Below are 18,541 nucleotides of genomic sequence, written 5' to 3'. Positions count from 1 at the left end.
TTTAACAAGCTCATTATGGTCAGAGGAACTTTCCAATTGCATAGTTTCCTCCTGCAAAAGGCAGTTTCCCTCAGTACTTCATCTGGATGCCTCTTTCTTATCATTTATTTATTTTTAAATATATTTTATTGATTTTTTTACAGAGAGGAAGAGAGAGGGATAGAGAGTTAGAAACATCTATGAGAGAGAAACATCAATCAGCTGCCTCTTGCACACCCTCTTTTGGGGATGTGCACACAATCAAGGTACATGCCCTTAGCCAGAATTGAACCTGGGACCCTTCAGTCCGCAGGACGAGGCTCTATCCACTGAGCCAAACCTATTTTGGCAACAATTTGAATAATAAAATTAAAATAGTGTTGATTTATAACCCAAAAAGTAACATAAATAGCTATGAGCCCACAGTAATATAATAAATAATTAAATTAATAAATACATTAGAGAAAAGACAGCTCTTCTTTACAGAAGGATTATAATTAATAAATGGTGCTAGGAGAATTGGACAGCCACACTCAAAAGAATGAAACGAACCTTATTTTATACCATAAACACACACACACAAAGAAAGATTATCATAAGACCTGAAATCATAAAACCTATAGAATAAAGCTTAGGGAATAAGCTCCTTAACATTGGTTTTGACAATGATTTTTTTTATTTGACACACAAAACAAAGACAACAAAAATAAACAAGAAGACCTACCTCAAACTAAAACTTCTGCTCTGCAAAGGAAACAAAATGAAAAGGCAACCTATGAAATGGGAGAAAAGATTTGCAAGTCACATATCCCAAAAGGGGTTATATCCAAAAAATATAAAACACTCATACAACTCAATAAGATAAACAAACCAGCTATAAAATGTGCAAAGAAATCATAGAAAGACAAATACCATATGACCTCATTAATATGTGGAATCTAATGAACAAAATAAACTGATGAACAAATTAGAACCAGAGACATGGAACAGACTGACAAATAAATGTAAGAGGAGAGGGAGGGTGAAAGGGACTGGAAAAGGAAGGTAAAGGGATTAGCTAAAGAACATATACGAATAACCCATGGACACAGACAATAGTGAGAGGAGGGCCAAGAGATGGGGGTGCAGAGAGGGTGGAGGTGGATAAAGGTGGGAGAGATGGATGGGAGACATCTGCAATAGGGTCAACAATTAAAAAATTTTTTTTAAATGGGCAAAGAACCTAAATACACATTTTTCCAAAGGAGACATAGAAATGGCCCACATGCACATGAATAATGGGATGTAAATTGGTGCAGCCACTAAGAACAACAGTATGGAAGTTTCTCAAGAAATAAAAAACAGAACTACTATATGATCCAGCATTCCCACTCCTGTGTACATATCCAAAGGAAACAAAACCATTATCTTGAAGAAATATCTGTACTTCCATGTTTATTACAGCATTATTCAAATAGCCAAGGTTTGAAAACAATATAGTATCTAATGACAAATAAATTAATAAAGAAAATGTGATATATATGCAATGGAATATTATTCAGCCTTACAAAAAAAGGAAATCCTGTCATTTGCAACAATATAGATGAACCTAGAGAGCATTATACTAAATGAAATAAGCCAGATCAAGGAAACCATGGAATCAGTTATGTGTGGAATATATATATATATTTAAATCAAACTTGTTGAAGTAGAGATTAGAAAAATGGTTGCCAGTAGCTGGGGGGCAGGAGGAATAAGGAGGCTTAGCAGAGGAAGAAGTCATGTACTAACACGAAGTGAGTTGCTAAAAAAGATCCTGAGCCCTGGGCTCCTAGAAGAGGACTAACAAAACCTCCAGAGGATTTGGGAGATCCTAGAACAGCATGACATGGCTGCTTTCCCAGGTGGAGCACCAGAGGGCAGCCCAGGGAAGAATGGTGCTGTGCTGTGCCTAAGCAGGTAGCTCATTTGTTGTTGCAAATGTTGTGAGTGCAGTGTAGAGAAGCAGAGAATCCCGGGTGTCTAAGAAGGGTCTAGAAGTGGCAGAGATATACATCAGACCTGAAGGTGTTTTGCAGCTGGAAAAAAAGCAATGAAGGACTCAAAAGCGACTGATGTTGGAAGCCCCTTCCCACATGGCCTGGAATTTAGAAACAAGTTAGGGACGGGCCAGGGGGCTCCTGAATGAGTGTAAGTTAATTACAGAGAAATTAAGTCCTTCATCTCTGAATCTGTGAAATGAAATTTATCCCCCCTACCTAAAGTGTAAAAATTTCTTCCCACTCTACCAATTGTTACCTATATAATTATATATACATCAAAATGCATATTTTGCTAAAGCTTTGTATATGTCTCTACTTACCTTAGATATGCTTAAAATGCATATTAAGAGGTTAGCCACAAGGTGGTACTAAAAGCTATCTTTTTTTGCTTTAGGTCCTACATCATGAAGGTCATTGATTTTAACATACAGCTGTGAACATATAAATCATACTAATGGTTGAGACAGCAGCAACTGGGCTCATGTGAGGCAGCGCTTATACTTAAAAATTATAAAAATAGTCTCTCTGGAGATGCTATGAATTAGTTAATATTCTTCCTCTTTTTCTTACCCACTGTCATATCATCATGCATATTCTGATCATTACCCAAAACATCAAACCCTAAATACATTCAGCACTTATAGAGAAAAATGTAAATAGACATGATCTCTTAAGTCTTAGAATTTAAAATTTAAAGGAATATTTTTATAGGATGTGCCTCAAAACCACCTGGAACCCCTTAAACCAGTGGTCAGCAAACTGCAGCTATCGAGCCATATGCAACTCTTTGGCCCCTGAGTGTGGCTCTTCCACAAAATATCATTTGCGGTCACGCACGTACAGTGCGATTGAAACTTCGTGGCCCATGCACAAAAGTCAATTTTCGGCCTGGGCCAGTCTATTTTGAAGAAGTGACATTAGAAGGAGTTTAAGTTTAAAAAATTTGGCTCTCAAAAGAAATTTCAATTGTTGTACTGTTGATATTTTGGCTCTGTTGACTAATGAGTTTGCCAACCACTGCCTTAAGCCACTTCCCAAGCACTAAATCTCAGCCCCCCAAATGTGAACACAATAGGTCAGCAAATGCATTATGTATCTTATGGAACACTTGTTCTCATGCTGAGGAGAAGAAAATCATCTCTTCCAGGCAGTCGTGTGTGTGTGTGTGTGTGTGTGTGTGTGTGTGTGTGTGTTTTAAGTAGATGTAATTTTAAAGAGGTACAATAAAAGGGGAAGAGAGATTTGGAAAAGAACTTACAGAGAACTTTCTAAGGAAAGAGGTGGTGTAGAAGAGAAAGTACCATGTCCAACCCCGAGGACCACTCACTGGGAACATGGAGAGGCAGGTTGAAGGACACAAGGAAAAAAATCAGTGACCTGCGATGATCAAGGTGAATCTAGTCTATGGTCTAGTCACAGAGGAAATTTACTTTACTGGCACATGGAACCACTATCTAGTTTTAAAGATTGGAGTGATATAAATATGTCAGCTGGCATATGTCCTTGTAGAATTGAAAGGAAATGATGCTGTTCAAATGTCAGCTAAGAGTGGGCTGTAAAAATCAAGTGTAGGAATGATGACACTTTAGGATGTAACTGATTGTAAAAGGAATCAGATGAGAATCTCTGAGAAGATGCAGTAGGGTTGGGACAATAAATATCCCTAGGCTCCTCCCTCAGGGGACAGTTACAAAGAAGTTGGATATGAAGAGGGAGAGTCTGTCTATTCAGGGAGCCCTCTTCTGGCAATCCCCTCCTGGGCCACTCCAAAAAGAAGGAAACATCAAAAACCTACTGGAAGAAAAAAAGGTTTACCACTGAATATTTCATGTTTTCATTTTATTAAAGAATCCAGTTTTTAAAGCTTAGGCCAAATTTACCTTTACATATAGTTGAAAAGGGACTAGGTACATTTTTCAATAGCTTGATAGTTTCTATACACCCCACAAAACAATGAGTTTATTTCCCCCATAGCATGCTAGTACTTTGTAAATATACTTTGTCTCTTGCTGAAATTTTCTTTAAAATTTTCACAAGCAAAATCCTGGAAATCACTGAATCTGGATGATGAATATACGAGCTTTCTTTGTACCATTCTCTTTACTTTGGAGCATGTTTGAAAAAGTTGACTGGTTTTTTTTAAAAAATCATTAAAAGTCTTTTAGTTCTAACACATATCAAGTTAGCAAACCTATTTCACATATGGGATAGGTTAAGAGAGAAGTGGTAGTGCTTTTTTGTTATTGTTGTTGTTTTTTAGAAACTGCGATCACCTTTTTGGATGCATCATCCAAAAATAGTCAAGGTCATCCAAAAGTAGCCAACCTGAGCAGCAGCACCAGCAGAAAGGCCAGCCTGGTGAGCCTCTGAGAATAATCCCTTGCCAGATGTTTTGGGGACACTTCTTTCATGTCCATTTTGACAAATTGTCTCTTGGCTAACATCAGGAGGATTTAAAAATATTGTTTTAGTCAGCTCAAGCTGCATGACCCAATACTATATACAGACCAGGTAGCTTAAACTGGAAATTTATTTTCTCACAGTGCAGGAGGTGGAAAACCCCAAAATCAACATCCAGTAGGAACTGGTTCTGGTGAGAGCTCTTTTCCTGGTTTCAGATAGCCACTTTCTTGCTTAGTACTCACATGCCGCCACCCCCCCCCCCCTCCACTTTTTGTGTATGTGAGTACAGAAAGAGATGAGCAAGCTCCTCTTATGAGGCACTAATCCCATCATGAGGGCCCCACCCTCATAGCTTCATCTAACCCTAATTACCTCCCAAAGGTCCCACCTCCAAATACCACCACACTGGAGGCGAGAGCTTTAACATGTGAATTTGGGGCAGGGATACAAGCATTCAGTTCATAATAGATATATAAGGGACTTCAGAGTTATGTGTTAAAGCTCATGTGATCCATCACTCAAGGCAGTTGAATCCAAGAAGTGCACTGGATTCACATAGGTGCCTTTGTATTCTTCTTCAGCCGTTTTCTCTCTGCTCATTAGCCCTGTCTAATCGACTATTTCCATAAAGTTTTAAATTAGTATTAAGTATTAAGTAGCCTTCCAGGGATATTTCCATTTTAATAAGGGAGTCTTAACCTCCAAAATGCAAAGACACAGATCTCTTTTAGTCTAATTTCAGGAAACACTATAGCTAGTAAGAAGTTAGCAAACTTGCTGAAACTAGTTTGGCTCAGTGGATAGAGCGTCGGCTTGCAGACTGAAAGGTCCCAGGTTCGATTCCAGTCAAGGGCATGTACCTTAGTTGCGGGCACATAGGGGATGCTCAAAAGGCAGCTGATCGATGACTCTCTCTCATCGATATTTCTAACTCTCTATCCCTCTCTCTTCCTCTCTGTTAAAAAACCAATAAAATATATATATAAAAAAAAAGAAGTTAGCAAACTTGAGATTCCATCTCATTATGCTCTAAGTCACCACATTGCAGTATTATAGTTACCACTCTCTCTGCTTGCAAGACTGACTCTTGCTGAGGATTAGGTAATGCATGGGGAAAAATTCTGCATTATTAATAATTAGCCAATGTAATGGGTGAGTGGAACTTAATGGGAAATAAATCATAAAATTTTAGAAATGAAAGGAATCTTTAGAATTCAACCAGATCATTTTACAGGTGAGGAAATGAAAGTATAGCTTGCCTGGGTGGATTGTCCAATACTGTACAGTTACTTAAAGACTCAAGATTAGAATACCTTTCCACCATACTATTTTACACCAATGCTGCAGTTCTGCCTCATATCATTAGACATCAAGATCAGCCCCTGGCCACACACCCTCACGCTGGACCTGTTAATGAGGAGATGGATGAGGGGAACCATTTCATCACCATCAAGCCTTTACATTCTTAGCCCTGAGCAAGCAATTCTACAGGTTTCATGCTGTGTTGGGCCTCAGAGATTAGTTTGTGGCTTCCTGTTAAAGAAAACCACACATGTTGAAATGCCAGCTGTTGCTACCCCAGCTTCTCTATTCATAATTCACATTAGGCAATTTCCAGGCAGGTACTGGTCTTATTGCCTCTTTAATTATCAATGCAAAACTGAACTAGCAAGCACGAGCCTTTTATTACCTTCACGGGCTCCAGGGACCTTCTGACAGATTTCCTAGAGAAATCTGTTAAATCAATGGATAAATGCTGGATTTAATAAATCTTTTAGACACAAATCCACCATCTCTTTTAGATCCCTGCTGATTGTCTGCGTAAGATAATGGAAGATTGTCTCTCCTGGAAAGCTTCCTCTATCTCAACTTCAGGACCTGGTTGTTGGGAGCAGCCAAGAATGTGTAGCCATTCATTGCTTCCATGTTGGTTTGAGGTTATGGAGAAAAAGATAATGTCAGCCCTTGGGTGGATTAATAACAAAGAAGATTGTTAAAGGCATTTTAAAATATTATGGATATTTTCAAATAAGATGTAAACAGAACAGTATAATGAATCCCAGTGTACCCATTACCCAGCCTCAACCCTGTCATTCCTCGTTCATCTGTACTTCCAGACACTTCCCATTCTTACTTTAAATTATATTTTAAAAACAACAACACAAAAACATGAATTTATTTCTCACAACTATGAAGACTGGAAGTCCAATAGCAAGGCACCAGCATGGTCTCTCTGGTGAGAGCCTCTTCCTGGTTCATAGCATGTGCCTTCTTCCTGCATTCTCACATAGTAGAAGAGACCTATCATTTTTTAAGTAAAATATATACCTACTGAAATGCATATATATATTTATATATATATAATTTCAAATATATATATGTATGTATATATATATATATATATATATATATATATATATATATATATATAATTTGAAAATGATACACCTGTGTAACCCACACCCCTATCATCTCTTATGGAGCACACTTAAAATAGGTAGATTGGTAGATAAGGAAATAGTTTATACATTTTCACTTCATGAAGCATTGCTGTGAATATTCCTCATTTTGAGATTTCTTCCCTTTAGCCTTTCCTCCCCCAATTTCTACCCTGCAAAATCAACCTTTCTTCCCACCTTGTTTCTGATACTGTTTGCCTCTGCATATTGGCTCCACATTTCTGTCTAGCAATTTAGATTTTGGGATCCAAATGATATTTCCAGTAATTTCTTTATTGGACCCATTCATCTAAGATCAGAACCCTGCTCCAACCCCTTCCCAGAACCCAGCAGCCTAGCTCACTCTTGACTGTTTTGCCTGATAAGAGAAAGAAATGGAGCAGACAAGTTTTCTTGGCCCAACCCAGGCACCATTGAGAAACTGAGAAGGGTCATAGGAGAAGGAGAAATAAAATATAGTTTATCCTGATCACCCAAAATGAAGTGGAGAGAATTAAGGGAAATGCCTCAAGTCACTCCTCATTAAAAAAAAAAAAAAAAAATAGGACATGTGGGCTGAGTGTCATGATAATTGTTCTTGCTATAAGTATCTTCCCCTTAAGGCAGTAGACACATACTATATATATATATATATATATATATATATATATATATATATATATATATGTAGTATTCCAGAACAAAAACATACATGCACAAATGGAAAAGTTTTCTGAAACAATGTAAGACTACTAGGTTAAATACATCCCCATATTTTTACTTTATATTTCTCTAGCAAAAAAAAAAAAAAGCCAGTCACCATCTATTGAAATGATTTTGCAACCCACTGGTTGACTGCAGTCTGCAATCTGAAAACCACTACCCTAAGGGCATTGCCTAAAATGTTGGGTGAAGCACTTCTCTCAGGGTTTCTTTGCCTCATCATTTTCTTCACTGAATACCAGTTTCATTCTTCACATGATATTCTTCACAATATCATGGGCACCAACTTAACAATCAGCTGTTACTGCTATCAAATGTCCAACCTGCTATTAACAGAGACTAATGCTGGGCACCCAAGATGGCACCATTCTTTGAGGAACCCTTACTGACCACCTGATGGCAACTTGGCTACATTGGGCCACTTCTATTTTGAAAGGGCCAGTGATTGATGCTCACACTAGGTATTTATTGCTAGTATGGGTTTGTCTTTCTTACTTGCAGGGCATCAGCCAGTATTCTTGCAGTGTTTCTCCCCTATTGACATGGGATTCCACATCAGATTGTGTCAATTCAAGTAACCCACATCACTTGAAGTTTAGGAATGGGCTCATGAACATCAGCTCTTCCACTAGATAGTATTAAGTAAGGTAAAATATTTAAACATGTAAATCGGTATTCATTGTCTTGCAATAATGGCTTAATAGAAGTTAGTCGAGTTACCCAATACTTCCTCACTGCTTTCTTTCAATAATAGGAATAATCTCACTTAATAATAAATAACAGATATTGTTTGGAGGAGGTGGGAAATCACCATTATTACGTGATTCTGCTCTCAAAATGTGTGAGTTGAGAGCCCTGGGAGATCAGTGTGACCTGGGAAGGTGAAGAAGGACTCCTTAAGAGACATGGGAACTTGCTGAAACTGGTTTGGCTCAGTGGTAGAGCGTCGGTCTGTGGACTGAAAGGTCCCAGGTTCAATTCCGGTCAAGGGCATGTACCTTGGTTGCGGGCACCTCCCCAGTAGGGGGTGTGCAAGAGGCAGCTGGTCGATGTTTCTCTCTCATCGACGTTTCTAGCTCTCTATCTCTCTCTCCCTTCCTCTCTGCAAAATATCAATAAAATATATTAAAAGAGAGAGAGAGAGAGAGAGAGAGAGAGAGAGAGAGAGAGAGAGAGAGACATGGGAACTTAGCTGACCTCATAAAAACACCAACAGAGAGAAAAGTGGACAGAGAGCACCAGAGATGTCCGCGCTCCTAGTCTAGCATGTAGTCCTAGTTCAGGCAAACAAAATTTGGAGGGGCAAAAACCAAAAAATTAAGTTTGCACAACCCTGCAATTGTTTTGTTTTAACTGGTAATGTATACAGTGGATTTTCAAATATGAAGTGTTATTATAACCAAGAGAAGAAGAAAAAAAGGAGGATAAGGACAACAATGTTTAGCTATGTGTTAACCTCAGATCAATAAATAAAATCTTTGGAATTATGATATAACTAGTACTGCTAGATTTATGGCTATGTGTATAGTTCTCATTTCAAGTTCGTACTTTCTATTTATCATCTTTATATTCATATGGCACCTCTATTTTCAATGTCTTACCAATTTCTCCCTCTCCTAGTAAACCTTTCTGGTGAAATTTCATATGCTTCATATCAGCTCAGAAGCAAATTCTTTTCTGAAAGGTTGAACCTATCTGTTCAGTCATTTCTGAGTTACCCCAGCTTTAGCTAGTGTTATTACGGAAATTTGTCAAGATCCACTTTTTGTGTTCAGATTTAATTCAAGATGGTTTCAATTTAAATCTCTGGAGCGATCATGCACATATTCTCTCAGGAGAAAAGCATTCTTAGCTTTGAGATATAACCGGTTTAGGTTTACATTCCACTTTCTGTATATACGAGTGTGGTTATGAAGCGATCTACTCAAATCCTGGACAATCCTTTGGGTTTCCAGACCCTCCATTCATGTTGTATTTAGAAAAAATGCTTCTCCCCACCCCCTATCCCCAACCATTGATGCTCTAGGAAGAATTGAGGGATGACAACACCTGTCTGGCTGTTTCTCAGACAATAAGTTTTATTCTATGAAAAATTAGAAAAATAAGGGTTTAATATATTTATTTATTTTAAGGAACTTGGTCACTGGTCCTTCCATTATAGACAAGAATATTTGTGGTGCTAGAAGCATCTATAAAGCAAATATAGGTTAGACCAACAGAGTTTTTCTAAGATGACATCCTATATGTGTCCTGAAATACTGAGAATTTACAGAATGGAAAAAACAAACAAACAAACAAACAAACAAAAACCTAAAGTAGGAACGGGTGGATGGGATGGAGAGAGACAATAGTGCAGAGAAACTTTTTTAATGACTGGGCAGCGGGCCCCAAGACATATAGGCATGTTCCAGTTACCTATTTTGCATGTCAAAACACCTCAAAACTTAGTGACTTAAAACAGCAATAATCCTTTCATTATTATACTATAGGCCTGGTGCATGGAATTCGTGCACTCGGGTGGTTGAGGGAAGTCCCTCAGGATGGCCTTCACCCTCTTGCAGTCCTGGAGCTCTCAGGGGATGTCTGACTGATGGCTTAGGTCTGGACATCTGGCAGTGGGACATCCTTAGCCCTGCCATGGAGGCAGGTGAGGCTTTCACCACTACCACTGCACTCCCCAGCTGTGAGCCAAGCTTCTGGCTGAGTGGCACTCCCCCTGTGGGAGCGCACTGACCATCAGTGGGCAGCTCCTGCATTGAGCATCTGCCTGCTGGTGGTCAGTGCACATCATAGCAACTGGTCGTTCTGCACTTTGGTCGATTTGCATATTAGCCTTTTATTATATAGGATCTTTGGGGGTTGGCTGGGCTCAGCTGGACAATTTTTGCTTAGGGTCTTTCAGGCAGTTGCAACACCAGGGCTACCAGCCTCTCAAGACTCACTCACTTATCTAGCTCTTGGGCTGGGAAGACTCAAACAGCTGAGGCTCCCTGGGCATTTCTTTCTGTCTGTACGCCTGGTTTCTCCAGCAAAGCAGCATCAGGGTGGGTGAACTTCTATCAAGGCGGTTCTGGACTTCAGAGGCCTGTGTCTCTGGTGAAAAGCCAGGTGGAATCTACACTGTGTTTTCTAACCTGGCCTCACAAGTGAGCACAGTCACCAAGGCCCGCCCAGTTTCCAGGGGAGGCGACAGGCCCCACCTGGTGATGAGAGGTGCACCAAAGAATCTGCAGATGTGTTTTCAAACCAGCACAGGATTTCACAGACCTCTGGCAGAAAGTCTGGGACAGAATAATGAGTCATTCACAAAACCACAAATTGGTTCATTGTGGGTTCCTTTCTGCAGAGGTGGAAGGGTACTGTCTAAAAACTGTCTACCTGGGCTTGCCTCTCTCTTGACACTTCCTGAGTCTGGGGCCATAAGCAAATCCCAGTGCCTCTTTTCTTATCCATAAATTGGGATAATGAGAGTTAACATTTATTGAGCATCTAGTAGGTGCCAGGTTTGTCCCAAGTGCATTGTATACTATCTTATTTTATAACCAAGGCAACTCTACTTCCTAAGACATAAAGTTGGTAATAACAAAGCTGTCTCTCAGGTCTGTTGTGTGGATCAAATGGGACTATCTATAATGGTCGCTAAAGCTGCTGGGGCAAATTCTGCTGACACCAGGTCAGGAGAGCGAGGCGATTCTAGAAATCGGCCAGCCGTGTGTGCCCAATGCCGCACAGGAGCGCAGGTTTTTCCCACTTGAGGTGGAAGACCAGTCTGGGCAAGAGGGGTCAGATTTTTTTTTTTTTTTTTTTTGGACAGTTGTTTAAAACGCATAAAAAAAGACCAACCAGTCCAAGTCTCATTTAAGACTAGGGCTGCAGTCTCCCGCGCAGTTTGCAGAGTGGGGACCAGGAGCACCGCTTTGAGTTTGGAATAAATAAATAAATAAATAAAAATAAAAAAATAAAAGGTAGTGTTTATTTTGTTCCCGAAAAAGGGAATTCATGACTACAGGCTGTCGGAAGCGTTCTGCGGGGAGAACACCGGCCTTCTGCCCTCATCGCCCCCAAGTGTCCTGGCCCCACCCCCACCCCCCTTCGCGGCCGGATGCACGGAGCTGACACCTTCCCAAGGGCGCCCCTCCCGTGTGTCTTCTCCCCTCGCGTCCCCGTCGCCACCTGGGGCTCCCAGACCGGGGAACCCCTTCCTCTTCTTCCCCCTCCCTCTCCCCTCAGGTGCCTGCTCCCACGATCGCAGCACGAACGCCCATCCTCCCAGCCCCGGCAAAACCCGGAGCGGCGGACTCCCGCGCCCGGAGCGCCCGCCCGCCCGCTCGGCGGCCACTGGGCATGCTCCGTGGCCAGGCAGGGTCCCGGCGGCGGCGGCCGGCGGCGGAGCCTCGCGGATCCTCCGGCGGCGGCGGCGCGTCCTCCTCGCGAGCGGGCGCGGGCGCATGATGGCGGCGGCGGCGGGGAGCGCCAGCGGCGGCGGCAGCAGTGGCAGCGGCGGCGGCAGCAGCAGCAGCGACACGTCTAGCACCGGCGAGGAGGAGCGGATGCGGCGCCTCTTCCAGACGTGCGACGGCGACGGGGACGGCTACATCAGCAGGTACCTCGGGGCGGTGCGTGCCCGCGGCGGGCGGCGGGGCCAGAGCAGCCCCTTGGCGCTGCCCTCTCGCGCCCCAACTCGCAGCAAGTTGCGCCGAAGCTCCCGGGAAAAGTTGGCTGCGACCTCGGGAGCGCGTCGCCCTGCCCGGGCGCGGAGGCCGAGGGGCCGTGGGACTCGCCTTCTGGAGGAGCAGCCAGTGGGTCCAACTTTTCCCAGCTCCGGCTTTGTCTGGGCGCGGGGAGGCAGCTCCGTGGGGTGCGAGTCTGCCCCTGAGTCTCGGAGACCCTGTGCCTGGAGGATGTGGGGTGGGATGGTGGTGGTGGTGGGGTGAGGGGTCGGGGCGCCTGTCCCAGGTCAGAGGGGCGCATCTGCAGCCTCGGGCAGGAGCCTGGGCGTCACGATGCTGTGGCACCGGCAGCGACCTGCCCGGCTGTGGGTGGACAGCCTCCCCAGGGGCGCACGGACCAGCAGGGGGATGCGCTCTCGGGGACAGAGTGGCACAGGCTGCGGAGAACTTTCAGGGCCTCTACATTCCAAACTTGGGAACCCAGAGTTTGCCACCTGTACTGATGAAACCTATTAGCGAGAGGGGAACGAAGCGCTCAGGCGCAAACTGGAGAATGTAAGAGGCGAGCAAACTGGAAAATGTAAGAGGCGAGTCTGAAGTCTAGACCCGACTCCCCACCCGCCGCCGCGCGCTGGCCAGGTGAGCGCCCAGAGGTGTCCCGGGCTCGCCTCACCACCGCGCACAACCCTGCCCTGTTTGCCTCCAGATCCCCTACGGGGGCGGGGCTGCCGCTTCTAGCCACAGGGCTTGGCAAATAATTGCTTCTGTCCAGATTTGCATCACTTGTCGGGCACTGATGGTAAAGGGGGCGATCGTAATGTGTCACCGAACTCTTCTATGAAAGGTTGGAACAACGGGCTGAAGACCTTACCAGCCGGAATTTGAATTGCCTTCCAGGAAGTAGGCGGCCTAAGTTGTGAATTACACCTGTATATTACACTTTTGTGCATTACACTGGTGTCTTGGTGATGCTAAAGAGCTCTGAACATTCCAGGCTGCCTCCTGCTGATTGTCCTTCCCTACGTAAAGAAAAAGAATGGGGAATTAAACTTAAAAAAAAAAAAAAATCTAAAGATATCTGAAACAGGTAATTTGACATGTAAGAATTTAACACTTAAAAAAAACCACAATAATTTACTTTGAACTTTTGATTGGATTATGTTCATTTTAGCTGGATTTTATTATTTTTCTAAAGCTTCACTGGGAAACATTAAAAAGATATCAGAAAACTTTATGGAAGTGATTCCGTTCTGAAATGAAAAAATATATGTAACTCTAGTTTGACCCCACATAGATTTTTATCTGGAAGTCTGTTCCTGTTTTGGTTCTGGGATAAGAATAATAATAATAAAGGTCATATAATTTAGATTTGTCATGGTAGTGTTCCTACTTGAAAGATCATTATTATTTCACTTTCAATAATAAAAACAATCTACATTCTTCATGTTAGGAAGCAAAAAGAATGTAATTCACATAAGCAAGAGTGCATATAGAAAACTAGTAGAATTTTCTCCTCCTAATCTAGCATGTTAATATGTTGCTTTATCTAATCCAGACTTCCTATACAAATACATATACTATTATTTTGAACGGTGGCTGCATCTACCTGAAGGATAATTAATTCTGTGAGCATAATTTGAGGGCTTTGTGTTGGAGGAGAAGGCATTGTGTGTAAGGTGCTGGTGGTAAAGGGGATTTGGAGTAGAAACCTGCTGGAGCAAAAGTGTGTGTGTGTGGGGGAACACTGTGTCATTGCTTGAAGCACATAACTTTAATATATCCACTTCAAAGTTGAAAGGTTTACTAGTACGCCCTGAACTGTAGGTAATGAACCCTGAATTTTAACTGTGGGCAGAGTTGCCCTGGCAGTTGTGTGCTGTGACAGGACTCCCATATAGGAGGATTTCAAGGATATAATTTCATTGAAAGGGAGCACCAAGGAACTTCTCTAGAAGTATGTTTACACAGCAAGTACAGTTTTTCCTGGGATATATGTTTATTTGGTACTAGAGGCCAGTGCATGAGGTTTGTGCACTGGGGGGTGGGTCCCTCAGCCCAGCCTGTGCCCTCTCACAGTCAGAGACCCCTTGGGGGATGTGTGACTGCTAGCATAGCCCACTCCCTGGCAGTTGGATATTCCTGAGGGCTCCTTAGCTCTGCTGTGGATGCCGCTGGGCTCACCAGCCATGAGCCTGGCTTCTGGCTGAGCAGTGCTCCCCCTGTGGGAGCTCACTGACCACCAGGGGGCAGCTCCTGTATTGAGCGTCTGCCCCCTGGTGATCAGTGCACGTTATAGCGACTGGTTGTTCTGCTGTTCTGTTGATTTGCATATTAGCCTTTTATTATATAGGATGGCTTGGGGAATGGAGCAAGTGAAGATAAGTGGCATTAAACGACTCCCTCTGCAAAGCTGCATCTTTGTGCTGATCGTGTTTAATGACCTTTACTGGCCACTTTAGAGTAGGTGTAAAGGAATGCTATGAATATTCTCTTTTATTAAATGAGAGTTGCACTTTCAACACTAAAACCTTAAAACCCTAAGGTTCCTCAAAAGATGTCAATCTTTACACTCATGGTATACAGCTCTATTGGTTAGGTTTTTAGTTGGTTATATATAATAGAAGCCTAAGCACAATAAAAAATAAAAAATAAAGAGTTGGATTTCTCATCTAGAAATCTGGAGGAGATCCATCCAGGCTGGGACAGTTGTTTCCCTATGGTGTCAATGCCCAGCTTCCGTCTATCTTAACACATCGCCAACCTTCACAGAAAGCATCCATCCTCATGGTTATCTCATGTTCTTCAAATGATTTCTCTATTTCCGCTCTCATCTCCAAATTCTAGGGAGGAAGGTATAAAAGGAAGCTGAAATGAGAGTTGCCTATATCATTAAAACAGAGCTTTCTCAAGACCCTTAATTGACATCTTATTGGTCAAACAACATTACCTTACCATGCCTTTTTCCAATAGAGTTCAAAGAAGCATGTAATTCAGTTGGTCACGTTGCTTCCTAAACAAAATCAGAGTTCTGTTACTAAGAGCAGGGAATGATATTGGGTAAGCAAGGATCAACCATAACATATACTGTAATAAACAATCCACATTCACCTGTGTTCTTTCTCTGGTTCTTTGCCTGGTCCTCATTCTCAAGCAGGAGTGGGCTAGAGATCTTAAGTTTGGAGAAAGGATGAGTGAAAGATAGACTGAGTCCTGGAGGGGAAATGTCAACGGAATGCCATCTCAGGAAGAGGCAAGTCAAAGGCAGGGATTTGAATCATCAATATTCTCTTGGCCTAACCTTCCCCATCAGGCTGACAAAAAAGGCATCTGCTAACTGGATATTCCGGGAATAGCTGCTTCTGCCAAGGAATTCCCAGCCTGCCAGAGGGACCTGCAATCATCCTCCAGGATGTTTAACCTGGAGCAGACACCAGCAGCCTGAGCAGGGCAGGAGTTGGCTGTGCAGTGGGACTGCAGCAGGCTCTTCTGTGCATTTCATTAGCTGTAACTTCATGTTTTATGGCATTGAATTTTTGGATCCTATTTATTTATTTATTTATTTATTTTTAAAATATATTTTTATTGATTTCAGAGATGAAGGGAGAGGAATAGAGAGATAAAAACATCAATGATGAGAGAATCATTGATTAGCTGCCTCCTGCACGGGGATTGAGCCCACAACCCAGGCATGTGCCCTTGGCCGGAACCGAACCTGGGACCCTTCAGTCCGCAGGCCAACGCTCTATCCACTGAGCCGAACTGGTTTCCACATAATGCCACTTTTTCAAAATAGACTTGCCCAGGCTGTGGTATTTTGTGGAAGAGTCACATTCAAGGGGCCAAAGAGCCGCATGTGGCTCAAGGGCCGCGGTTTGCCGACCACTGCTCTAGTACATTAGAAATGATTGGACAAAAAGAAAGCCATCTTCTGTTTATGTATCGGAAGACTTAATATTGTTTTGATGGCAATACTCTCAAAAATTGTTCTACAGATTCAACACAGCTTTCTCAAAATCCCAGCTGCTATTTTTTTGTAGAAATTCACAATCTGATCCTAAAATTCATATGGAAATCGAAGAGACCCAAAATTGTCAAAACAATCTTGAAAATATTTGAAGAATGAAGTTGGAGGATTCACACTTCCCAATTTCAAAACTTACTACAAAGCAATAGTTATTAAGACAGTGTAACCCTGGCAAAGATAGGTCTATAGATCCATGAATAGAACTGAGAGTCCAGAAACAAACCCATGAGTCAATTTTCAACAGAGCAAGACAAGAGTGTCAGAATCAAGGGTGAAATGAGGAAAGAATAGACAATTTGACAAGTGGTACTGGGACAAATGGATAGACACATATAAAAGAATGAAGTTGAACATATTCCTCAATTCTTCCTATATAAAAATTAACTCAAAAGTGGATAAAAGACGTAGATGGAAGAGTTAAATCTTTGTCACTTTAGATTTGGCAGTGGATTCTTATATATGACATCAAAACAGAGGCAATAAAAGAAAAAATAGGTAAATTGGATCTCATCAAAAAATTTTTAAATTTATACTTTAAAAAATTATCTAAATAGTAAAAGAATGGGAGAAAATATTTGCAAATTATATATTTGATAAGAGACTTGTAGCTAGATTGTATAAGTTAATAGAAAGATAAGTAACCAAATTAATTTTTTTTATATAACTCAAGAGCAACTTTATTTTACTCTTCTGTTGCCTCTTTAAAAACGTGCTGGGCAGGCTATTTATTCATGTAGGCCCAAAACTTGCCCAATTGGAAAAAATAAACACCTTTTGTCATTCTCATTTGGTAGCTCCATGGTCTTTGGAGCGGGGCTGCAGGGAAAACCCACCTAGCAGTCCTCTGGCTAGTTGTTGTTTTCTAGTCTGGGCTCAGTAGCAAAAAAGAAATGAATATCCAGAGTCCTCCCCTGATAGAAACTGCTGCAGAATGCTTTGCCCTTTCTCGGACCAGAGGCTGACAAATGCCAGCTCTTCTCTGATAAGCATTTTCACAGTGGTTAAACATTCCCCACCCCCCACCCCCCAAAAAAGGTTTCTTCTGTTGCAACTTGATAAGTAATCCAATTTTAAAAAGATCTGAAAAGAGTTTAACATATTGGATATTAGGGAAATACAAATCAAAACTATAATGAGACAGCACTTTACATCCAGTAAGATAGCTGTAATAAAAAGTTAGATAATTACAAGTGTTGACAAGGATGTGGAGAAACCAGAACCTTCTTATATTCCTAGTAGAAATGTGAAATGATGCAGCCACTTTAGAAAATAGCCTAGCAGTTTCTCATCAACTTAAACATAGAATTACCATTATGACCCAGCAATTCTCCTAGGTATATATGCAAAAGAATTGAAACATATGTCCTCACACAAACTTGTACATGAATGTTCATAGCAGCATTATTCATAATATTCAAAAGATGTAAATAACCCAAATGTCTTTCAACGGATGAATGAATAAACAGGATGTGGTATATCTACATAATGGAATATTAAGCCATCATGAAAAATGAATGAAGTACTAAAACCACATGGATGAACTTTGAAAGCATTATGCTAAGTGAAAAGAGCCAATAACAAAGTAGCACATAATATATGATTTCATTTATATGAAATGGCTAGAATATATAAATTATGGAGATAATAAAAGTAGATTCGTGGTTGCTTAGGACTGGAGGTAATGGGGTGAGGGAGTGGGGTATGAAGGATGGTAGTTAAAGAATAGGGGATTTGTTTTTGAGATGAGGACAATCTTTCAAAATTCATTGTAGTATTAGTTGCACAACTCTATGAATATACTAAAAACCATTGGATTGTACACCTTACATGGCTGAATTTTATGGCATATGGGTTATAACTCAATAAAGCTGTCACGAATACACAGAAAAAGATTGGAAGGTGTGTTTGCAATTATAATATGCCATTATCTATTTATTTAAATATTCTCCTGTTATTGGACATTTAGGTTGTTTTCAATAATGTGCTTTTGGAATTGCATTAATTCTAAGATTTCATAGATTGTGTTTTGGTAGCATATCCAAGAAGACTTTGCCTAACCCAAGGTCACAAAGATGTACTCTTCTAAGGGTTTTATAGTTCTTGTTCTTATTTAGGTCTATGACCCATTTTGAGTTAAATTTTTGTGAATGGTGTAAAGAAGGGGTCCAAGTTTATTCTTTTGCATGTACAATAGATATTCAGTTGTCCCAACAACAGTGTTGAAAAGACTATTATTTTTCCATTTTCTTGACACTCTTGTCAAAAATTAATTTACCATAAATA

General features: G+C 41.4%; 1 pseudogene across 1 annotated transcript in view; it reads left to right on the top strand.

Moving 5' to 3' along the window:
• The window catches only part of LOC311621028, a 94,746-nt pseudogene that overhangs the window by 844 nt on the left and 75,361 nt on the right, over window positions 1-18,541 (top strand). The window contains exons 2-3 of the transcript in view: window positions 4,261-4,358; window positions 11,557-12,167. The product of the transcript in view is annotated as an uncharacterized misc_RNA (transcript). The remainder of the gene's footprint in view (window positions 1-4,260; window positions 4,359-11,556; window positions 12,168-18,541) is intronic.

Source organism: Pipistrellus hanaki (genome assembly GCF_964339955.1).
Source record: "Pipistrellus hanaki genome assembly, chromosome: 4".
In the NCBI taxonomy this organism is placed as follows: domain Eukaryota; kingdom Metazoa; phylum Chordata; class Mammalia; order Chiroptera; family Vespertilionidae; genus Pipistrellus; species Pipistrellus hanaki.
The sequence above is the reverse complement of the archived record's forward strand: the minus strand, read 5'-3'. Positions and strand labels throughout refer to the sequence as shown.